Raw genomic sequence first — 22,858 nt, forward strand, 5'->3', positions numbered from 1 at the left:
ATACAAGGTATAATGCAAAAAATATGTCCAAAAAGGTTTAATGGTTTATGGAATTCAGAGAAAGAAAATGTCTGGTTGGGGAAATCAGAGTAAGGCTTCATGGAAGATATGACATTCAAATTGGCTTTTAAGGGTGGCTAGGAATTGCATAGGAGGACCTGGGGGGAAGATAGAAATAAGTTGCTGATCTGCACAGGTAGAAAAGTTTCCATATCAGAAATTCCCCACTTTGATGCAATGAGAGATTGGAAACTAAACTACCAACTAAATACATATTTATATGGGACTTGATAGGGTTATTTCTTTGTGGAAGGAGTTTTGCCCAAGGAATGATTACAATTTACAATCTGTGACTTTTACAGGCTAATTGCCTAATCCTATACTAAAGGATTAATCCCTACATAGGTTGCTATTGGGACACTTTGCTGTGGAGAATATTATTGATTCTGGAACACAGGATACTGAAAGAACTGACATTGGATAGCTGGATAAAGAGGAGAATGGCAATTCCCTCATCAAGCTTTTTTACATCGACCCTAGTCCATCCTACTCTTCACATGAGAACATGTTTAATTCATGTGTAATGGTGTTGGTTTTAGCACTCCATTTACTTGTACTTGATTACCTTGTAGTTCACAAAGTATAATGGCTCTACTGTCTCTTTTTTAATTCTTCCTACCATTATTTTTCATGTCCTCCCCCACAAGATTCTCAGCATTGAACAAATTCCCTTCGAGCATCATTGTTATTCTCAAGAGGCTCCATTTGAAACAGAGATACAAGAATAATTCCAAATTCAGAAAATATAAGAGATCAGTCATATAATCATCAAGAGAAATAACATGGTTGTTATCATATGAAGATAACTTTTTGCAAAATGTAGCGCTAATTGCTATTAAAAAATCAAAAAGGAATGAGCTTGGAAGTCCCCTTCTTCCCTATGATCAAGAACATTTATCAAAAATGATAAAAGCCAACAGTATTTGTAGTAGAGAAAAATTAGAAGCTATTCCAATACAAACAGGGGTAAAGCACAAAAGCTTTCTCTCTTCAGTCTTATTTGACACAGCTTTAGAAATGCTAGCTAAAGCAGTGACAAGAGAAAGGATAAAGGAATAAAAAGGGATAAAGGGATAAAAAAATTTACAGATAAAAAAATTCCTAAATAAGGTAACTCCCTCTATTAATATGTCAGCCCCTCCTCTAGAATTTAGTTTCAGACAGTTGTTTAGCCCACTGAGAAACTGTGACTTGCTTAGAGTCACAAAGCTAATATGTGAGAGCAGAGACGTGCCCTGATCATCCTGGCCATAAAGCCAAGCTCTCCATTCATTCCATAATGCTAAGAGAGTAGAATTAATGTATAAACTGGGAAACAAGAGATGAAATTATACCATTTCCAGATGACATGATGATGTATTTAGGAAATTCTAAAGAATCGGAGAGAAAACCAATTGGGATGATTCATAGCAGAATGCAGAATACAAAATCCTGTGCATTTCTATATAGCACCAACAAAAACCAGACAGTAATACTGAGAGGAGAAGTTGCTTTCAAAATAACTCTAAAATCTATAAAATATTAATGTTTTACTCAAGACAATAAAAATCCCTTAAAGATTGCCACTAATTTACAGTGAAAAAAAGAGAGAATGATTCAATACTCATGACTGGGCCACGCCAGCATATTAAAAATGATGGGACTACCTAAATTAATTTACAGATTTCATGATATACTAATAAGATTACCAAAGGAATACTTTATAGAAGTAGACAACAAAATAACAAAGCTTATTTGAAATAAAATTCATAAGCATCTTATTGGAAATACTGAGTATAAGTAAATTGGGGCATAATGGTACTAGACCTCAAACCGCACTATAAAGTAAGAGTCCACAAGACCATATGAAATTGATTAAAAGGAAGAGATACTAGATAAGTAAGAAATGGAAGCAATCAAAAACAGTAGCTCAATTTTTGACAAAATCAAGAACATAAATTACTGGAGGTAAAATAACAAGTCCTATGAAAATTGGAAAATAGTTTGGTGGAAATTCATTTTAGACCAATGCCTTTTTACCAGGTTCTACAATATGTTCAAAATGAATGTTTAGCCTGAAAATAAAAAATCATATCAGAAAATAGTTAAAAGAGAACAGGATATGGGGTTAGGTTACCCTTCAAACTATGACTAGAGGTAGAATTCTTAATGAAATATGCCTATTGCCTTTTTCTCTATTTGAATGGCTATTTTCCCTAGGTCTGAGATGATAATGATTAAGAAAAATTGACATAGTAGTCCTGACAATTGCTTTTTGCCCCTACCTTGTCTGTGAATCTCAGAAAGTGAATGATGGGCAGGAACCTTCACATTATAATAAAGGTGAGCGTTAAATGCTGAAATCCAGGATTGGCTGCCTTTTCTTCCTTCCACTGCCCTTGAGATTTGGACTTTCCTATCACCATGCAGGCTACAAGAAGCAAGTAATTATTGCCATTAACTTGAGACCACTGAGCTTTCATAAGGTAATTGGGCACCTGGGCTGCTGTTGCTGTGGCTAGAGACTCAAATGGCTTTAGATTGGACTGGAAATTGCAACTGAGACTTTGTTCTGCTCTTAGGGTCTACATAGAAGCTATTTGTTTTTAGACTTGCTTCTCATTTAGAGCAGAGCCTAGGGCCAAAGGCCACTCCTCACGCCATCCCTGGGACCTGGTTCCCTTCTCAGCCCACCCTGGATCTATTACCCAGAACTGTGTAGTGAGTGGCAAAGCTGCCAGTTGGCCCTTGTTCCTACCCTTTCCACAAGTTTAGTCATCTCTAAGCTGGGTCTGGAACCTTTTCTTGCCTGGGTGCACAGCCTTTCTCTTTCCTGGAATGCTCTCCGTGGTACACTATTGGCTGAAGCCCATCCTCTGTGGACTTCTTGTCTGCCTCCCTTGCCAACCTGAGTTGAGGGGGAAAAAATGACTGATTTTTTTCTCCGTAAATTACTTGATCAGGATTCAATCTGGTGCATTTTCTGAACTGTTTGGAGGAGATGTTGGCAGAGTAGGGGGTGTTGAGCTCACAGTACTTCTCTGCTAGTCTGCCACATTGGCTCTGCCCCAAATTCCCCTATCTCTATCTGAAGAACAGGAAGGCCACAGGTGGGCAGTTTGGGCTAGAGAGAGCTCCATGTAGGAGTACTTAAGCTACTTTTTCCATATGCCTATGTTCAATAAAATATATGATCACAGGATAGAGACTTTCTGAATCTTGTGAATCCATGTGAGAGAAAATATGGAAGAACTTTAAATTTTTATCTCATATCATGCAAATTAGCAAAGATGACCCCCAAAATGGTGACAACATAAGAGGGCCTTATGGTAAGAAACATATACTAATGCATCGTTTGTGGAGTTGTAAAGTGGTCCAATAATTCTGGATAACCGTTTGGACTTTCACAAGAAAAATGAGAAAGCTCTTCATACCTTTTAACTGAGTAATCCCCTAATGGGCATCTGAAAAGCAACATATCCAATTAGAATTCATTATCTTTTCTCTGAAAATTACTCTTCTTCTAAACTTTACTCTTTTTGTTGTGGATCACTATCATATCAGTCTCTCAAGTTCTTAAAGCTGGTCATTGTTTTGATCGTGTCTGAAAAGCCTCTTTTAGATTTCTTCACGAAAATACTGGAGTGATTTACCATTTCCTTTTCCATCTTATTTTACTTGAGGAAGGTCAACTGGTTGAAGATCACAGAGCTAGTAAGTGTCTGAGGCCAAATTTGAACTCAGGCCAGGAGCTCTATCTTCTGTGTGAGCATCTTCCTTAATCATTCCCTTTTCCCTTATTTCCTGACCTTATCTAGTCAGTAGTTAGCTCTTATTGATTTGATCTTTACATCTCTCAAATGTGTCTTTCTTTCCACTTAAAATGCATTCAGTTTAGTTCAGATCTTATTGTCCTTTACCAAAAACTATTATAATGACCTTCTATCTCTCTATTTTTAGTCATTTCAATCTATCTTTTACATACCTGCTAATATGCCATTCCCTAGCCCCAAAATCTCTAGTGCTTCCTTTGTTGCCTCTTTGATGAAATATGCCTTGCTAGACACAAACTTCCCAAACTTCCTTCAAAATCGACTTCTAGATTACTTTTCTAGACTTTTTCTATATTAAGGTCCTTTAATCTATTTACTTCCCAGTCAGATTGATCTACCAGCTGAAATATTTGGCATTCAATTTTCAGTCTTCATGTCCTTAATGCAAACTGTTCTCTTCGCCTGGAATTACCCCTTTCTCATTCCAGGATGGTGGAAAGATTTGCGTCATGTTAGGATTCACTAAAAGAACTTATGATATTTAGCTTGGAGAAGAGAAGCTTTGGGTGGGTGGGTGGGTGGGATGGAAGGAGAGATTTAGCTTTTATATTCAAGCATTTGAAAGGCTTTCTTGTGATAAAGAGAGTAGACTTGTTTGGTCCCAAAGGGCAAAAACATGGGCAATGTTTGAAAGTCAAAAAGCAGCAAATTTAGGGTTGAAGTTAGGGAAATATTCCTAATAATTAGAGCTGAATGGAATGGACTTCCCAAGGAGATACTGGGATCTTCCTCACTGGAGGTCTTCAAGGAGGGACTAGATGTACCTTTGTCAAATAAGTTATAGTGGAGATTCCCTTTTGGGTACGGGTTTGCCTGAATATGCACTAAAATTCTGTCCTGCTCCAAATCCTTTGACTCTAGGATAGGGAAAAGTAAAACAATTATGAAAACAAATTACTTTTTTTTTTTTAGTAAAGTAGATAAAATTAACATCATAATTATGTTTTTTGATAGAACTTTTTTTTTCCCCTGTGGGACTTATAAGAATGTCAAACACTCTTCTTTTCTCTTGTCCAACAGCCATGATAGTTGTTTATTTTGACAGTCCCTATGAAGGATCTTCTCTTTCATGTCTTAAGTAACCATTGTTGAGGCATGAATGATACTACTTAGGTTTCTGGCTACATAAAGAGAGCAAATACATTGTTGAAAATTTTGTTTATTATTTAAAAATGTACATGGGTTACAACAATATCTGCCATCAGCTTGATCCATTTCTCCTTTTTAAAAATATTGTTTGGCAATTCTGTATTTGTTAATCCTTCAGATGATCTGAACATCTGTATTGTTCATGCTTCAAGAGAGCTAAATATAAAGACCCCCAGCCTTCAATTAAATTTCACATTCTAAAAATTTCTGACAATTTTCTGCTAAAGATAAAAAAATGAAAAGGGTGACAAGTGTTTCCTTTTCCTTCCAAGAGTTTTTGCTCAAGTGATCTGATGTCACAGCTTGTTTTTTTAGATGTGTCACTGATCTTTTCACTTAAATTGCTGTTGGAAGTATTGCTGGAATATCTTACAAACTCAGAATGGATATCCCTCTATGAGGGATAGATCCAAGTTCATCTGATGTAGATGATTTTCACTGGTTTCCAAGGACCTATAGAAGGTACCAATTACATGAAATGAGAGACATGAAGATAGAATACATTTTGAGTCCTGTAGGCACTAAAGTATTGGATCAAACATTATTTTTTGAAAGAATAGTTAATGATGTTCATGATTAGTTTTTTGGTTGTTGGGTATATGTGCTTCTAATAGAGCACTAAGCAATTTATTTTGTATACAAATGCTTGAGACACTCTTCTTCAGACTTAAGGCACCTTATTTTCCTCTTTATTCAGTTTACAGAATTTACTTTTTAATGAAAACTTTATATTAAATCAGGTTATATAAATAAACATTAAAATGTATACACATACTTCTTTTCCTTCCCTCAAAAGAAGGCACTGGATGTCACAAGGACCAAACAATATGACAAAAAATGACATGTTTTATATGTTGACAGAAAGGAAATGTCTTCCATGGTTACAAATATGGGAATTCTTCTAGGATGGATCATAGCTACTTAGAAAAAACACACAAAAATCTTTTATCATTTTAAAAGAAAAAGTAAATATGAGAAGACTCTGGATACATCTCCAACATGACCTATATAAATAAGATATTGAGGCTGTTAAAAATCAAAAGGAAAATGGACAAATCTAAATATCTCAAATACTGGTTATTAGTCAATGAAGTATAATTGCAACAATGAAGAGGCCAAAGGAACCCAGAAGCAGGCTCAATAAGCAAGCACTTGATCTTTCCAAGTAGAGAGATATAGGAGCCAAGGGTAATACTTGTTTAGAATTGAATCTAAATTTCTCCTCATCGACTCTCCATCTCTTTCCTTGCTTTCTAAAATGTGCTTAAGAAAAAGTGTCTGCATTTATTACCTCCAAGTGTTATGGCTGGATAACCTTGGACCAGTCATTTAATCCTTGTGAACGTCAGGTTCCTCATATGCAAAATGAGATTGTTAGACAAGAGAGCTTTAAGTTCTCTTCTAACTCTAGGTAGCTCAGTGGATTGAAAGCCAGGCCTAAATATGGAAGGTCCTGGGTTCAAACCTGGCCTCACACACTTCCTAACTATGTGACCCTGGGCAAGTCACTTAGCCCCCATTGCCTAGCCCTTATTGCTCTTCTATCTTGGAATCAAATACCCAGTATTTATTCTAAGATAGAAGGTAGGTAAGGGTTTATTTAAAAAAAAAAAAGATCTCTTCTAACTCTATACCTGTATTCCCATGATCCTATATTTTCACTTCTCAGTGTCTTCAGATAAATCTCTAATGTATATTTTGTTTCCATATTCTCTCCTCTATTAGACTATGAACTCCTTGAGAGCAAGAGCTGTATTTTGCCTAGTATGCCTAGATCCTTAATAAATGATAATTGACTGACCATAAATTGCATAATAGTTACAGATCTGCATTGGAAGAAATAGTTTCCTCATTGGGGAGTTTTCTACACCAAAGGATCACTCACAAGTTCTAATGAGAGATGCAGGCCCCAGTTGTTTGCTCATCCCTCCTCATCTCCTTTACTCCCTAAAAAAGTTTGGCAGAGTAAAAAAAGTAGCATGTAATACTACAGACTCTATTCCAAAAGGCACATGTTAGGATTAAGCAGAATTCTTTGGTAAAAGCACAGAAATAATGTTGTTTAGTAATAAAGATGAACTGATGATACCAATATCAAATAATGTGCAATACAGGGAAACATGCTTTCCACTTTCACTGATGCTATCTATTCAGTTTTAATGGGAGAGTTATTGTTTATTGGCAACCAGGTTCTCTAACAGTGTTTATTTCTTTATCACATTCTAACTGCATCACACAGGACACCATAGGATATCCTCAATAAAAAAAAAAAATTATGGCCACTGAAAATAAATTGTCCTAGCCGTCTAGGTGGTGTAGTGGCCAAGTCACTTTACCTCTGTCTGCCTCAGTTTCCTTAACTATAAAATGGGAATAATATTAACATCTACTTTGCTGGGCTGTAGGGAGAATCAAAGAAGATATTCTCAAAACACTTAGCATAGTGCTTTGCACAGAGAAAAAGCTTTATAAATGACCAATTATAGAAAGAAACCTTAGGGTAGGGGGATCTTCTGGGATGAAAAAAGATTGTTGGATGACAGTGGAGAAAGAAGTCTGGAGAGTCAGTAGTGTGGTTCAGAGAGAAATGAAGGAAGTAAATTACTTTTTTTTTTCATTTTTATCCTTCCTGACTTGTCTGCAGTGTTTGTCACTATTGACTGCCCCTTTCCTTCAGTTTTCATGACACTGCTTGCTCCTGGCTCCTCTGTTTAGCTGACCATTTCTTCTCTGTCCTCTTTGCTGTATCATTGTCATTCATGCCTTTACTGCTTTATACAGGGACACCCCAAGATTCTCTCCTAGACTCTCTTTCCTTTTTCCTCTCCATTCTTCTTCTTGGTCATTTCATCATTTCCCTTGGAATTAATTATCATCTCTGTGTAAATTAATCCCAAATTGACATATCCAGCCATCAGTTCTAGTCTTGCATTACCAGTTGCTTTCTGTACAGTTTCACTTGGATATCCCATAGACATTTCAAGTTCAACCCTTCCAAAAAGTAACTCATCTTCCCTAAACCCTACCTACTTTCCATAAAAATTTCTATCAAGGTTTTTACCATTCTTCTATCATTCAGGTTCATAACCTCATAGTCAGCCATTCCTTTTCAATATTTCTTCCTTCCATGCAGATTCTAACACCCCAACAACCTTTTAGCTATTCTCTTCCCTCTGTGATTACCATCCTAGCCCAGGCTCTCTTCACCTCTCTACTGGACCATGGTAGTACACTCTTACTTGGACTCTATGTGTTCATTGCCTTTTCTCTCAAATCCATCTGTTTCCATCTGGCTTCCAAAATAAAATTCCTCCAGCGCTGATCATATATTCCTCTGCTCAAGCAGCTTCAGTGACTCCCTACTGCCTTTAAGATAAAATACAATAAGATAATTTAATACCCTTGGGGGCATCAGGGCCCTTCGCAATCTGGCATTATCCTAGCTTTCTACACTATTTTCATATAACTCCAAGTTGCACTCTACATTTCACCCACACTGACCTTTTAGTGTTCTCCCTACATGACATTTCAGTTTCTCCCTCTTCTATCTACTCTGTCCAGGATGTTTTCTGTTCCCACTTCCACCTTGTGGAATCCCAAGATTCCTTCAAAGCATAGCTCAATGCCACTTTCTCTATGAAACCTTCCTTAATCTTTCCAGTTTTTAGTGATCGTTCTATTAGAGAGTACATATATTTTGTATTCATTTGTAGATCCCCTCTTACACAAAGAATTTCAGTGTAGCTGGGATGGATGCTTGCAGTCTGGGACAGAAATCCTTACTTCTGATTCTCTTATCTTGCAAGATTTCTAGTCCCAGTCCTTGGATCAGCACATACTGAGGACTTCTATCTACTTCTTCAAGTATCCACCCCAGCTGCATTGCAACTGCTCAGGGAAGAGGGTCCTATATTCTTATTTGTTATGATGTTTGCATAGAATTTTTAAAAATTAAGAGGAAAGACTTCTTTGTTTTGTTTTCATTTTTCTCACATCTTAGCATAGCGTGTGACACATAGTAGGTACTTAATACATGCTGGGTAATTTAATCTATTTTTATTTTAATAAAAGCTGGGGATAACCATCTTATTTTTATTCACAAAATATAAAAAGAACCAAAGAAAGGCCTCTACGTCAATGGATAGATCATCCATATAGAATTTATGGAAAGGCATGGACTATAATTTAGCAGGATGTGAAGGTGTGAATGGGTTGTGATCTGCACTGGTGAATTGAATTAACCCCCCTGATGAGATCATGGACCCATTGACATATCAAAGTACTCAATGCATCACTGAGGCTATCCATTTTTTATCTCTTATGCTCAGTACAATGATGGGCCCACCTCCTTCTCTAATCTTCCATGTTCCTTAGTGTGTCTTTTACACCACTTCTTCAGAGTAAGTAATATGCTACAGACTATTTATATCCACCTTGGGCCTTTCTAATACCTGTAAATTACCTGCAATCCTGATTCTTCTGAGATGATAGTGTTCCATAGTTCACAACCAAATAGCATCACGTGTCATAGTAAAACAAAAATAATGAACAAATCCAATTTTACTACCAGTACTAAAATACATGTTGAATTCTTTTTTTTGCCCTGTGAATCTTTATATAATATTTTTAAAGCAGGGCCAGAGTATTAGGATGAAATGGAGTTAAATAATGAAAATATAAGAAATGTTATATCAGTCTTGATAGTTGGGGAAAAGGATGATAAAATAAAGTCGATTCTGCCTTCTTTTTTGGCTTATATTTCTTTCCTCTCATTTGAGAATGAGAAATTTCTATCCACCACCAAATGATCTTTTCCAGAAGTGACCACAAGTAACATCTGGATGAGGTATAAAATATGTAATAAAAACAATCACTTTTAATTATCTAAAACCTGCTCAGGAGAGGGTTGGAGGCATATCCATCCGGTCAATTATTATTTAATAAAGCAAATGAGGATCAGAATGTTTAATGCTTTATATATTAACTAATAGTTCACTAACTACTGACCTTACATTAATGTTGAGGAAAAAAAGCCAGGCAGGGGACTAAAAAAAGGAAGTAGGAAGAAGGAATACAGGAAAAGGTAAACCTAAAATCTAGTGTTTAAACTCATAGGGAGCTCAGTGGATTGAGAGCTAGGCCTAGAGGCAAAAAATCTGGGGTTCAAATGTGGCCTCAGACATTACTAGCTGTGTAACCCTGGGCTAAGTAGTTGCCTAGCCCTTACCACTTTTCTGGCCTTAAAACCAGTACCTAGGGTTTAAAAAAAACAAACTTATAGGTACATAAAAGTTGGTAGGTTCTTGAACTATGAGAGTATAGTGTAAAAGTGTAAAATTTAGTAGAATGTAAGAAAAATCAAGTAGATTCTGTAGAAGAGCTACTGTAGTTTAGTAGAAGGAAATCTAGTGACATTCACTTGAAAACTGAAGAGAAGGAAGGAAGGAAATAAGCATTTGTCAAAAAAACAGTGCCTGGCACATAGTAGGAGCTTGACAAATAGTAGCTGGTATTTTATACAACAATCTTCACAAAAGTCTGAGAGGTAGGTGCTATTATTCTTTTCATTTTACAGGTGAGGAAACTAAGGCAGACAGAAGTTAAGTTTCTTGCTCAAGGCTGTAGAACTAGGAAGTGTCTGAGGCTAAATTTGAACACTGATTCCAAACCTAGGGCTCTATCTATTTTGTCACCTACTTAATTCCTAGGCAGAGAAGTCAGGTAAACTTCTAAAGAGCTACAAAGATCCTTAAAGGTTTAAGAAATTGGAACTATTAAGAAAGGTAAAAACAACTGGGATTTTTTTCTCTCTACAGAGGACTGTGGGTTTATGTAATAAATCTGGCATTCTTAATTTCTACTGAAAACAAAAGAAAGATGTTTTAATATTGCATATGAGGGATCCAGAGAAGGTCTGTAAAGTGCTTTGCAAACTTTAAAGCACTCTATTACTGCCAGCTATCATCATTCTTACTGTGTGACCACACACGTCACTTAGCCTCTCAGAGACTCATTTTTCTTCATATGTAAAAAGAGGATAATAAAACCTCTAGTAGCTACATCCATAGGGTTCTTGTAAGGCCCAATTAGGTTAATTATGTAAAACACTTTACAAGCTCTAAAGTAGTACATAACTACCAGCTATTTATCATTTTATTTTTTCAGGAGTAATTTTCCTATTTGTACTCTCAATCTCTTTAAATCAAATTGGCTAAAAGACTAAGTAAACTAATTTTCTTGTTTTCTCTTTTAATGATCAGCTCTTGGTTTTCTTTATCAACTTAAATTGTTTCATTTTCTATTCATCCCTGCCCCCTCCCGGGGATTGCAAGAGGGGCTTTCAAGACTTACCTCTAACACGGGTTGGTGGTGATCCGCGCAAGTCACTTAGTCTTCTTGCTCTCACACAGGCACTCTTTAGCAAGGCGCCAGATTTTCATGGATCGGAGAAGCTGCTGTCCCAAGTTTGGTCCGCGCTTGTCCCCTTCCTCTCTTCCCCACTCCCTTTAAGTGCCTCGGTGTAAAGCTTTGGCTCTATCACACCGAGTTCCTATATTGTGCTCTGTTCATTGTCTTTTCCTTGCACTATATCGATTTTAAACCTCTTACCTTCTAGCCTGGTATCAATTCTAGGACAGAAGAGCAGAGCTAGGCAGCCAGGGGTAAGGAACTCGCCCAGGGTCACACTGCCAGATTTAAAGCCAGGTCCTCCTGATTCCAGCCCTGCTGCTCTATCTACCCTCTGTGCTTCCTAGCGGCTCCATTTCCCTCGAACTTGATCAGATCGCATCACTGATGTTCTTGTTTTTTTGGCCCTTGCAGCTTTTAATTTATCATTTTGCTATGGATATCTTTGGGTAAGCTACATATTGGTTGGCTATTTTAGAATTCGTTCTATAACATTTTTCTTGAAATGGAACAATTCAGAATATTTACATTTCTTTTTATAAGTAATGAATTACATTTTTACCATTTGTTTTATGATTCCTAGAAGTCAGGAAGTCTATCTGAACTATATATTTTAATTATGAAAAAAGGTAAAATAAGTTATATTTCAATTTTTTTTCAAAAAAAAAAATTTAAACCCTTACCTTCCGTCTTGGAATCAATACTGTGTATTGGCTCCAAGGCAGAAGAGTGGTAAGGGCTAGGCAATGGGGGTCAAGTGACTTGCCCAGGGTCACACAGCTGGGAAGTGTCTGAGGTCAGACTTGAACCCAGGACCTCCTGTCTCTAGGCCTGGCTCTCAATCCACTGAGCTACCCAGCTGCCCCCTATATTTCTATTTTTAAAGGATTAATTCTTATACTTTTCTGAGGCTTAACTTCTTCATAATTAAGATAGAAAATCTTGCCTTTGGGATCATGAGCTCCTTTCTTTTCTTCCCATTCTTTTTTTTTATTGTCATGGTTATTGTTTTTCATCTGTGTTAAATACCTTTTCAATATTAAATGAGAATGTTTTTAGTATTCTTTATTCTTTTCTGTTGGTCATTATAGTACACATTTTTATTCTGAACTCTAATTTAGTTATTTACATTACAGTTAGAATAGACCTCAGGTTGTTTTTATAACTCTATATATTAATCCCTAACTAAAAAGAATAAGAAGCTTATTAGAGTATTATTTTAAAATGCTTAATGTCTATTCAAATTGTATTTTTTTTGATGATTCTTCTGGTCATGATTGTTTTTGAAATCAGTTCTGTTTTCTTCTAATATGGCATGGTTATATTTGCAACATATATAATTTTGAGGTACAACTTTTTAAAAAGAAAAATATATCTATTCAACATTTTTATCCAAAACTGCTTAAATGTGACATTTTCTTGACACAAAATTTTTAGTCTTTATAATTTGATAGATTTGATAGCTTTGTGCTTTCTTGGATCAGTTAAGATTTTTCTTTTTTTGATTCTTATGCATTTTCCATATTTTTAGTGTTGTTCTAAATCAGTAGTGTCAAACTCAAATAGAAAGGAATCCCTGTCAGTAACAGTGTTGAGTTAGAAAATCATAGAGTAACATCATCTATTTTGTATTGTATCTTTGTTTCATTACCTACTTCCCAATGACATTTTAATCTGGTAGGGTCCCAACTGAGGGCCTCTAGTTTGACACCTCTACTCTAAATTATCAATAATTAGAGGAATGAAATTTAAAGCTACTTTGTGGTTCAACATCACTCTCAGTAGAGTGGCAAAATTGAGAAAAAAGGAGAATGGCAAATGCTAGAGGAGCTGTGGTTAAACAGGTACGTTAAAACACTGCTGATAAAATTTTAAGTTGGTCCAGCCATTCTGGGAACAATTTAGCACTTTGCTCAAAGTGTTATTAACCCATGAGGATCCTTTGATCTAATAGTACCTTTGCTACCATAGAGATCAAAGAAAAAGGAAAAAGACTCATAGGCAAAAACATATTTATGGCAGCATTTTTGTGATGGCAAAGAGTTGGAAACTGGGGAGATTCCCATTAATTGGGGAATGACTGAAGAAGTTATGGTATATGAATGTTATGGAATAGTATTATTGTATAAGAAAGGAAGAAACGGATGGTTTCAAATAAACCTGGGAAACCTTGTATGAATTGATGCACAGTGAAGTAAGTGAAATCAGTATGAAAACTTATAGTCAAACATTATGAAGACAATTTTGAAAAGTTTAGGAACTGATCAGTGATTGTGACTGATCCTGATTCCAAAGAACTCATCATGAAGAAACATGATACTCATCTCCTGAAAGAGAAGTGATGGACTCAAAATGCAGATTGAGACATATTTTTGGACACGACCAATGTAAGAATTTTGTTGTTGTTGTTTTACTATACATGCTTTAAATGGGGTTTTTGTTTTTATTTCTTATTCAGAGAGGGGAGACAAAAGGAAGAGAAGGTAGATTTTTTTAGAAGTTAAAAAATTTTAATTTAAATGATAGTGATTTCCCCAAAGCACAGATCTGGCCATTTGATTCCTCTATGCAATCAAATACAGTGGCTACCTATTACTTCTAGGATAAAAATATGAACCCTTCTAATTCCTTTTTAAAGACCTTCACAACCTGTTTTCAACCTATCTTCCTAGTCAAATTTGAACTCATGAAGATGATTCTTTCTAACTTCAGGCCCAACCCTCTATCTACTGTACCAGCTAGCTGCCCATAGCAAGTGCTTAATTAATGCATAGTGACTTGACCCCACCAGCTGTTATAGGATACTGCTTAGATGTAAGGGTGTAAATAAGAAAGTGACTACTTATAATAGTCTCTGTGTATGCAAGTGTGTATATACACACACACAATATACATGTATGTATTTCTTTATTTCTAAATATAAACTGATATTTATGTTCTTATGAATAATCACTTATCTCTCATGAAATGCACCATATGCCAAGGATAGATATATGTTGATCTTATTACTAATGCCATTGTTTCCACAATAGAAACATCTAATGAGTCTGACCACAAAGAAGAATCCCATGTTCTAACAAAATATCCAATGATTAGTGCTATGCATAAGAAAATTTAGTATTTCTCCAAGCATATGTTCCCAAATGGAGGCTATCATAAAAAGTGTAGTGCTGCCCAAGGCAGCCAAATAACAAGATGGTGTCTGCAACATATCTCAAAAGTTTAGCTACTATGAGTCTTGTTTCTAGCAAGCTACATATGGATGCTTTCCGGAAGTTTAAGAGAAAGTTAAGTGGTGTGGTAGTGTGGTTGGCAAGAAAAAACTTGTGGTCAGGAGCAGTTTTCCATCTTTCCTGCTTTTACTTACCTACTACATGTAATAGGGAGGGTGGGAAGTCTGATCTATAAAAGCCACACCATTGCAATTCTACAACAAAGGTGTATTTTAAGAGCCAAGGAAAGATTTAAGACTTCACAGAACATTGGACTTCTCTTTATTAACCTAGGATGTCACCTTTCTCTCCATCTTTGTTTGTTGACAGAGCATCTCTCAGCCTTTCTCTGAATTTCTTGTCATACATAAACAAGTAAGAGGTGTAGAACATAGATTGGTGTGTGTGTGTGTGCACGCGTGTGTGCATACACGCACAGTAAGAGCAATTTATGCTGACAAAAAACTTTAATTTTTTAAAAATAAAGTTGTTGTAGGACATACAAGCCAATATTTTAAGTTAAATACTCTAGTTTAAATAGCTTTTAAAAGTTTAAAAGTGATTTTTGTACAATTGACATTTGATGACAGTTGCTTACTTATCAAAGGCACTTAGTGGCACTGATATTTCCATTCTGACCTCATGGTTGTCTTTATAATCTCCAAAAAATTTTACACATGAACTTAATAAGGAAATTAACTGAGTTGCCTCAAATTGAGTTGATATTTGGAAGAGCATGGATATTCATTGGCCAGAAGCATTTCTATTTATCTCCACATGGAAATATTTAAAACAAGATTTGCATTTATATTGTGATAATAACTTGCCTGAGAGGAAATGTGATATAGTGGATAGAGAGAGCTGGTCTCAGAGTTGGGAAGCAGTGGCACAGGTCTTGCCTCTGACTTACTGGCTGTTCTCCAAGAGACTTCAAGACTATAAATTGCAGAGAGATTCTGCTTTGTCTTGGTTAAAGAAGTTTCCTCACCCATAGTTCCTTGTACCAATAATAACAAATCTGAAGATAGATCTGCAGGAAAGGAGGAAGAAAAGACCCACATAAAACTGAATTATAGAAAGCTAAAAGTCAGGCCTGGAGAAAAGAAAACTTGGATCAGACCAAGACACACCTAAGGAATCTGTGCTAGTAGTAACAGTTTTGAAAATAAGATAATAATTTGCATAATCCTGTGCTTCCTGTTATTAGGGAGGATATTGAGCACAGGAGAACTGAACTGAAGAGGATTAAGTTTACTCAATGTCTACATTAAGATCAGCATCAATATGGCAATACCTTGGGAGCAGGAGACTATTAAGTGTCCTAAGGACATGAATTGGGGCAAGAGGGAGGGGGGAGAGAGAAGGAGAAGGAGAAGGAGAAGGAGAAGAAAGGAAGGAAGAAAAAGGAAGAAACAAGGAAAAAGGAAAAGGAAGGAAAGAAGAAGAGAAAGAAAGAAAAAAGGAAGAAAAGGAGAAAGAAAAAATAAAAGAAGGGAGAAAGGAAGCAAAAAAGCAAGAAAGAAGTGAAGGAAGGTAAGTCAAGGAAAATGCACCAAATGGTATGTGTGTAAGACTCAAATCATAGATGATTTTATTAACCCTACCCAAATAATCAGAAGGACATCAGTAACTGCTAATCTATGTACTCTTATACTTTCTCATCTCTATATGAGAATTGTCTTTACATGTATGAAGGGTATATCATAAGATTAACAAATCTTTGAAAAGAGAAAGAAAAATTTAAATAATATTTCATGCAGGAACTACTCACTCCCAATGATAAAGATCTCAAGTATCCATACTTACTTCTGTAGGATTCCTGTGCATCTGTCACTGAGTACACACAGAACTGAAGACTTTCTTTTAGATTGCATGAAATTTCATGGTACTATCAGAGTGCATTGGTTGTCCCTTGCTCACATTATGTGCCTGGACCATCTCCCTCCCATCTTGTGCTAACCATACATTTTACGACAAACATTATGATACTCTTTCTAAGCAACTCTTCATTAAAAATACAAGTGTATGAGAGTTGTAAAATTGAATACAATATGAATTTGTGACCATTAATTTAATCCAACTCCCTCATTTTAAATATGGGAAGCTGAATCTCGGAGAATTTACACAATTTTTCTAAGTCCACACAGTTAGTTATCGACAGAATGGAAATAAAAATATTTTTACTTATATGCTTTGGAAAATTCTCAGTCTTTATCCATGTCCACTCTCTTAGAATATTTCCTCTGGGAAAGAGTTAACAAAACTTATACAATAGGAACAAATCATTCTCAATTTGATACTCAGAAATAGAAGACTGGATCTCAGATGTTACCTTCCCTGGCCTCCCTGTTATTTCTTCATATTTTCTTACTTTGTAAGGCTTATTGAGATTGAGTTCTAATTAGTGATTAAGATAGAACTCTGTTTCCAGAGGTGTTCTGGAACCAACTCGTACAGGCCCCCACAGATTGTTCAGTTTTCAAGATGAGCATAAATGTCTTTTACTCTACGAATATGTAAATGCTACAAATCAAGGCTAGATTTATTGTTTTGTTGATTGAATAAACTTAAGAAAGTAATGTTGACATGTAATAATATAGACTAAAATTAAAAAGTATGCCATGCCTTTTTGGAAAGCCAGTTGTTAAAAATTTATCTGCTCACCCTGCCTGAGTCCTAGTTCAGAGATGTTTCTCACTACTTGTGTTAAACACTATCCACTAGGAAGGGAAGAGTTTTTGTTGTTCAGTCCTTTCAGTCATTTCTGACTCTTTTTGATCCCATTTGTTTGTTTGTTTGTTTGTTTTTTTGCAGAGATACTGGAGTGGCTTGCCATTTCCTTCTCCAGCTCATTTGACAGATGAAAAAACTCAAGCAAACAGGGTGAAGTGACTTGCTCAGGGTCACACAGGTTCTGAGTCCAGATTTGAGTGTAGGTCTTCCTGACTCCAGGCCTGGCACTCTCTATACTATGTCAACTAGCTGTCCCAAGGAGAACAGAAAGATGGTAAAATATAAGGCAGTAATGTTTATACTTAAGTAGACTATTTGGAGAAGAAATCAGAAGTGGGTGGTTAAAACAAATAACTAAAATTAAATTTGAAAATTTCAGATATCTAGGTATCATGATGGATAGAAGCGTTGTTATAGAGTCAGAAAGATTAGAGTTCAAATCCTTTTTCAGACACTTATTAGCTGTGTGACCCTGTACAAGTCATTTAATCTTTTAGCCTCAGTTTCCTCATATATAAAATGGAGAGAATAACAGCATCTACTTCACGAAGTTATTTTGAATATCAAATGAGATAATATGTTAAATACCTTGGGTACCTTAAAGCACTATATAAAGTCTAGCTATTATTATTATTATTATTTCATTTATTTGTCATCTTCAGTAAAACAGATCATTGAAAACTAGCTCTGACATCCTCTAGCCCAGACTAAGTAAAAAGGGAATTAGAATTCATTGGTCATTTTCCTTTTTTTTTTTGCACTTCCCATCATAGATGCTTTCCACTCTATCTCCTCGTTAGCATTTTAGCATAAAAAAGAGATACCATCAGGCTCTGCTATTAATACAAAAAAGATGGTACCAAGGAAGATTGGCTAACCACCTTCTAGGGCTTAATATAATACAGATTTAGAGATTTCATTGTGAAGTCATTTTAGACTCTCAACTAATAGGTAATTTGGCAACACTAAGTATGAAATGATTATTAATTCCTTTAGTACTGTAATAACATTGATTTAAATGAACCCTTATAACATAGAAATTGTATAGTATTTAGCACTAATTAACATCACTTAATTAGAAAGAGTTGCCAAGTAGTTTTCCTGTTAGTACTATTGTACTTAAGTGCAGCTGGATGAAAATGAATCACAAAGGCAACAGCTTGTGCTTTCTGTTAAATTTGTTGCTGATTGATTAAAAATATTCCTTAGTACTATATTTCACCATTCAAAGAGTATATTTGAGTCATCTCTGTTACAGAATGCAAAGAGCCTCAGTTGCGTAGACCTCATGTGCACAGGTCCCTGGCCTCGAGGTGCAGGTGTATCTAAGGCTAACAGGGAGTAGAAATTTGGCATTTAGAGTGTCCTCAGGGACTAGGTTTGGTCTCAAGTAGCAATTTCGTCATTATAATTACTCTGTAATCACAATGTAAAATTTCACCATTTAATGTCCATTTGTTACTCCTCGTTAACTGGCGAGGCATCTGGGCATTTGTTGGTATGAAAATTGATGACATTTTTGGAATTTCAAATGACAAATGAAGCGCTCCTGTCAGTTTACTGAGTAACTCTGGAGCATATGGTGCTTCTGCTGGTGGGTGTTATTTCAAAGTTTGCAAATCACACCATGAGAGAGTCCCTCTGGTGAGCTCCTGGAAACTTAGCAACTGTGAATCTAAAGTGACAGTATGGAGGGTAGAACCCTGAAAGAAAGAGCTCCTTTTCTGTCTTTGAGAAGGCAGTAGAAAGTGACTAGGAAGTCAATACGCTTTTATAGGGGGCCAAAAAAAAGGCAGACCTGGTAAGATGAGAAAAGGGAACAGGTGTTCTTTCCCCTCTGTTAGATAACAAAGAAAGCCAATGTACTTGTGAAAGCAAAATGCAGAAATTTCAACTTAATAAAGGTAGAATGGAAGGCAGCATGACCTAGTATTTAAAGAGCTGGCTGCAGAGTCAGGAAGACCTGGATTCAAGCCTTGCCTCTGACACATAATGTCTGTGTGACTTTAGGTAAGTCACTTAACCTCTTGGTTCCTCGACTCAGACTATAATTATTCAAACAATCCACAAGCATCTATTAACTATCCACTATTTGTCAGATACTGTGTTAAGCTGTGGGATACAAAGACAAAATTAAATTATGAGATTGTATTCTAGAAGGAAACACATGGAAGCATTCATATGAAATAGATACAAGGTGGCCCTCACTTCCCACTAGCAATTGTGGTGGGGCAGGGGGTGGGGAGTTGGAATGAGGATAGGTTTTGTGTAGAAGTTGGTGCTTGAAATGAATCTTAAAGGAAACCAGGGAATTCAAGAAGTACAGGTGAGGAGTACATTCTAGACAGGTGACACACCAAGCTGTAAAGATGCAAATTGAGGCTACTGTAGGAGGAACAGAAAGAAGGACAGTTTGAATGGACTGCACAGTATAAGAAGGAATATAAATGTATATGAAGTCTAGAATATGTCTAGAGTGGTAGGTTGTACCAGGTGTGAGGGGCTTTAAATGTCAAATGGGGAGAATACATATTTTCTCCCAGCATCACCAGGGAGTCTCTGAAGTTTTGTGAAGAAAGGAGTGACTCGGTCAGATCTGCACTTTAGCAAAGGGCGGATGGTGGCTGAGAAGGTAGAGGGAATAGAAATAACAAGATTTAAATTGCAGAGATTGTGAATTGTAGAGCACTTGCAGAGATTGTGAATTGTGGAGCACTTGCTAATCTGCATTGGTAGAGAGCATTTCCTGAGCAAAATTTTCCTACATTGTGGAAATTACAGTTCTGATTCAAAGGAAGAATATGAATGAAAAGAATAGAAAAATAGGATAGTAGGCACTGTACAGCATCAGGGCAGTGGTGGGAAGAGTTGTTTTTGGAAACAGAAAATAGAAAATGGTGTTAATGCCAAGGTGATCACAGAAAGTTTCTGAATCATGATCATTTGAAAAAGAAAGTCACTGTGGTCCTGCATGGGGAAGTCTATTTAAAGTAGTCAGATTTGGAGAATTCTTGACCAAACAAGGGATGGAAAAGCTCATTGGAGGTATAATGGACAATTCTGAGTATATAAGAAATTGAAAAGCTTTTGCATGACACACATACACAATCAATTGGAAGAAAATTAATTTTTTAAATATGGAAATTTTTATTTAATTAATTAGTTTAGAATATTTTTCCATGGTTACATGATTCATGACCTTTCCCTCCCTTCCCCTAACCCCTCTCATAGCCGACACACAATTCCACTGATTTTACATGTGTCTTTGATCAAGACCTATTTCCATATTATTGATATTTGTACTAGGGTGATCTTTTAGAGTCTGCATCCCCAAACATATCCCCATCAACCCATGTGATCAAGCAGTTGTTTTTCTGGAAGGAAAATTATTAACGGGGAAAAATAAATGAAGCAAGTTTCCTTGGTAAAGGTCTAATATCTTAAATAAGAAAAATATTCAAATAAATGGGAATATATAAGAAAGAGCAATTTTCTGATAAATAATGAAAGTTCTTGAACAGGAAGGTCTCAAAAGAAAATAAAGCTATATATTACCTTGTGAAAATGTTCCAAATTACTAACAAACTAAATGCAAACTAAACCCACTTTGAGGTTCCAACTCACATCCATCAGAACTAAAAGTGACCAAAAAAAAAAAGAAAATGAGAGTTGTTGGAGGGAATATGTGAGGATAGGTAAAGTAATGCACTATTGGTAGAACTGAATTTGTCTGGCCATTCAGAAAAGCAATTTGGAAGTATAACAAAAAAAGTAATTAAATTGTGAATACTATTTATTCCAGCATTTCCATTACTAACTCGATACTTCAAAGAGATCAACAACAAAGGAAAAGGTTCCATCTGTACAAAAATATTTCTAGCAGTGCTTTTTGCCATATAAAAAACTGGAAATTTAGGTGTCCATCAATTAGGGGAAAGTTAGAAAAATTGTAGTATTTGAATGTATTCATATATATTCTTATAGTAAATTGATGAAATGAATGGATCCAGAAAAACTGGAAACTTCTAGGAACTGTCACATTGATGTGAGTAGAACTGAAGAACAATTTTTATAATAACTATAATATTTTTGTAAAGAAAACAACTTTAAAATAATTAAGAACTCAGATCAATATAATTTATGTAACAAATGTGATTTTAGCTTCTTATCACTTAATAGAGAAAATGAACATTTAGAATGAGATATCTTTTTTATTGGACAATGAGTAGGACAACAAAGTGGCACAATGGATAGAGCACTGGGCTTAGAATCAGCAAAATTCCTCTTCTTGAGTTCAGCTCTGAACTCAGATTAGCTCTGTGACCCTGGGCAAATCACTTTACCCTGTTTGCCTCAGTTTCCTCATCTGTCAAATGAACTGGAGAAGGTAGTGGCAAACCATTCCATTATCTTTGCCAAGGAAACCCCAAATGGGATCTGGAAGAGTCAGACATAGCTGAAATGGCCAGATGAACAATGAGTGGCATTCTTTTGTTTGATTCTGCTAATGTTTTATAAGAGAAGGTTTTATTGGGATGGGGAAAAGTGGAAGAAAAAAAAAAGATGGCAGTGATAGCAGTATTCTTTAAAAAATAATAAAATAGTAATAATTTTCTAGTAAAAAAAAAGGAAAAAGGGAAAAGCTTGTCAATTAAACAGTTAAAGAAAGAGTATAAAAGAGTCAAAAGGGTTCCAAAGGCAAGAAAGACAAGTGAGATGGCTCTGGAAATACTGTACTGAATTGAGTATGGACTTAAAACAAAACAAAACAAACAAACTGTATATAATGAAATCTGTTTGATATGCATCCTTTTCACTGTTCTTTGTCTAAGGAAATGCTCATCTTTGTTGGGGTTTGTCAAGTTCAAAAGAATAAAAAATTAAAAATACAACAGCCAGATTTCTTTCAACTGGATGAATTTAAAATGTGCCTTTTTTACACATTTCCAAAACAACCAGATTGAATTGACTGGCCGATGCAGTCTTAGCAGACAGTTCAAATAACCCCAAGAAACAATCTTATTTGAAGTTTCATTTATGGAATTTGATGATGTCTTTTAGTTGGTTACTAATGTTGAAACACACTAGTTAAATATATGGGTCACAAAATGGTTATAACTAAAAATGATGATGTAATAACAGAAGGTTTAATCTGTCCTCTAATATCCATTTCATATAAATAATATGCTAGATTTTTAGGTCAAGCAAATCACTTTTCTTCTTACTACGTTACTGGTAATATCCTTTCTCTTGTCTCTCTATTTCTTTTTGTAACAGTGGAATGATGAAACTGAGTAGTAATATTGAGACAGTGATTTATTTAGTAATGCATGTGACTGCAGAAAAAAAAAAATCAGGTCCACAGTTCTTGGTAGCAAAGGACATTGACCATTGGTTTCTACACAGTTTATATATACAATTTGGGGGGGGGTGTTGAAAAAATAGAAAAATAAACAAAGTTCAGGGATTGTGATTCTTGATTTT

The 22,858-nt window shown here is 35.7% G+C and overlaps 1 protein-coding gene across 1 annotated transcript in view; it reads left to right on the top strand.

Annotated features, from left to right (window-relative positions):
* The window catches only part of DERA (deoxyribose-phosphate aldolase), a 187,681-nt gene that overhangs the window by 145,771 nt on the left and 19,052 nt on the right, over nt 1-22,858 (top strand). The window lies entirely within an intron of this gene.

The sequence above is a fragment of the Monodelphis domestica genome, chromosome 5 (assembly GCF_027887165.1).
Source record: "Monodelphis domestica isolate mMonDom1 chromosome 5, mMonDom1.pri, whole genome shotgun sequence".
Taxonomy (NCBI): domain Eukaryota; kingdom Metazoa; phylum Chordata; class Mammalia; order Didelphimorphia; family Didelphidae; genus Monodelphis; species Monodelphis domestica.